Source organism: Tupaia chinensis, unplaced genomic scaffold, assembly GCF_000334495.1.
Source record: "Tupaia chinensis unplaced genomic scaffold, TupChi_1.0 Scaffold000624_1, whole genome shotgun sequence".
Classification (NCBI taxonomy): domain Eukaryota; kingdom Metazoa; phylum Chordata; class Mammalia; order Scandentia; family Tupaiidae; genus Tupaia; species Tupaia belangeri.
The window spans coordinates 1710749-1713248 of NW_006160144.1; the positions used below are offsets into that span (position 1 = coordinate 1710749).

At 44.3% G+C, this 2500-nt stretch overlaps 1 protein-coding gene across 1 annotated transcript in view; it reads left to right on the forward strand.

Annotated features, from left to right (window-relative positions):
• NSF (N-ethylmaleimide sensitive factor, vesicle fusing ATPase) overlaps positions 1-2500 on the forward strand; it is a gene marked incomplete in the record, with an annotated part of 153800 nt that overhangs the window by 101244 nt on the left and 50056 nt on the right.

Sequence of the window (2500 nt, forward strand, 5' to 3'; positions counted from 1 at the left end):
CACACTTGTGGAAGCCCCTTTCTCAAAAAAAAAAAAAAAAAAAAAAAAAGCGTTTTTTTTTTTTTTTTTTTTTTTTTTTTTTTTTTGAGAGGTTTTTGCTATAGGACGTGTGCGCTCACCAGAAAAACAGAGAGAGACAGAGAGACAGAAAGCGAGAAATCACCCCCCAGGGGGGATGGCCATGCCGCAATCCCTTCTCCTCCATTCTCCTCTCAGGATCTTGGGCATGCGCACATACGCGCTTGGCGTGAGTTTAAGCCACTGGGTTTGAGACTCAAACCATATTCGGCTACATGGGAGTTCAGTGACATAGCCATTATGCTAACTGCTGGTCCCAAAAGCAGCATTTTCTGAAAACCATATTACACATTCCAGAAAAGTGAGTTATTTTCAGTTCTGAACTTTGTGATCAGGAAGTAATAATCTAGTCTGTTTACCAATATTGTGTACAAACTAAAATTTTCTTGAGGTAGAATGTTGTTGATGAATGACAGCAACTAGTTATCTTATAGGATTGTATCAAAATTTCTTTTTAAAAATTATTTTATTTAACTATTTATTATTTATTTATTTTAATTTGACTAGGGAGGGACAGAGAGAGAGAGAGGAAAAGAGAGAGAGAGAGAGAAAGAGAGAAAGCAAGCCTCCAGTCCAGTACTCGAACCATGATTAGCCATGTGGGAGTCCAGTGCCCTTAACCACCATGCCACCTGCTGGCCTCTAGGATTATATCTAAATTTCTACAGTTACCGAATAGACTGCATGATACCACCTAGCACTTAATTTGATTAAATACATTTTCTTGCTATGTTTTAGGCTTGAACTAGTTGCTGAGGATATGAAAACATTCAAGTGTTCAGAACAGTCATAAAAAAAGGATGCATAAAGAAACCCCTAGCTAGAGCCTATTTGTGTAAAGGTGTGTATAAACACAAGTCTTTTTGCCTAGGAGTGGTCAATGAAAGCAAGAGCTGAAGTTTAATTTACGCCTTGAAGGATCAGTTAGGATTTTATAGTGCAGTCAAAAGGGGAAGACCATTTTATTCACAAATAATGAATTTACAGTTAGGATTAGTATGAAAACAGAAAAGTTCACTGAGACCATGTAACAGAGGACCCTAACCCCTCCTAAGGCCCCAGAGCAGGGGCTCCCCGAGAGAAACACATGAAGCCAAGACCTGAAGGATAAGGAGAAGCTGGCTGGGCAAAGGAATCGGGGAAGATGTCCAAGGCAGAGGAACCAGCAGGTGAAACAGCCCTGGGCAGAAAGGAGCTTGAGACAGAAAGGGAGCCTGGCTGGACGGGAGCCAGCTCGTGTGAGCCTCGCAGGACATGGTGGAGGGTTAGGTGGTGTCTTAGGGGCGGTGGGTGGGAAGCCATTTCAGAGTTTCAGGCAGTGAAGTCACATGATGAGATTTGTATTTTCAAAACGTCATCCTGGGAACCAGCAGTTAGCGTAATGGCTATGTCGCTGGACTGCCACATAGTCGACTGCGGTTCGAGTCCTGGACCCAGTGGCTTAAAACTCACGCCGGGCGCGTGTGTGCACGTGCCCAAGATCCCGAGAGGAGAATGGAGGAGAAGGGATTGCAGTGTGACCATCCCCCCTGGGGGGTGATTTCTCGCTTTCTGTCTCTATGTCTCTCTCTGTCTGTCTGGTGAGCACACGCGCCCTATAGCCAAAAACCTCTCAAAAAAAAAAAAAAAAAAAAAAAAACCCACGTCATTCTGACTGCTTTATGATGAATGAATTAGAAAAAGGTACCGGAGAGACAGGCGGTGAGAAACCGCTGCAGCAGCCTTGAGAGCTGACAGTGGTTTGAAGTGAGGTGGTAAGGGGAGAGGGAGAGACGCACCCAACGCAGCATTAGGTCATCGGGAAAGTCAGGACATAGTTTTCTATGTTTTTCTATGCAAAAAACGCATCTCTACTTTCCCAACGACCCAATACTTAGGAGGTAGACTAAAAGAAGACTTTAATAATTAACTGTCAAGTGAAATGGAGCTAACATTTTTCAAGTCCTGAGCTATTTTCCAGTCACTGGTCTAGCACATTTACACATATTATCTCATTTAAGCCTCACTTGAATACTGTGAGGGTGTGCTGCTATTCTCCTGTTTCACTAGATGGGCAAGCTGAAGCCTGGAGGTATTGGTGAGCTTGAATTGAGGCAGAGGTATCCAACATGACTGTCAGGTTTCTGGCATTGATGGCCTGATACATGGTGTGGTTCTGTTAGCTTGGGAACACTGGTGGGTAAGCACATTACAGAAGGAAATCAGGATCGTGAGTTCAGTCTTGGGCCTGTTAAGAATTTAGGATTCCTGGGGAAGATTAAATTAGAAATGGGGAGTATCCTGGTGGATCTGTGGCTCTGGCCCTCAGAGGAGAGGTCGGCTGGCAGTCGATTCCCCAACTGTCAGTCGCAGGCTGCCGCTGAAGCCTTTGGAGTAGATAAAGGCGCTTACAGAGAGGGTGCAGGTTGAAATGAAAGGGGGC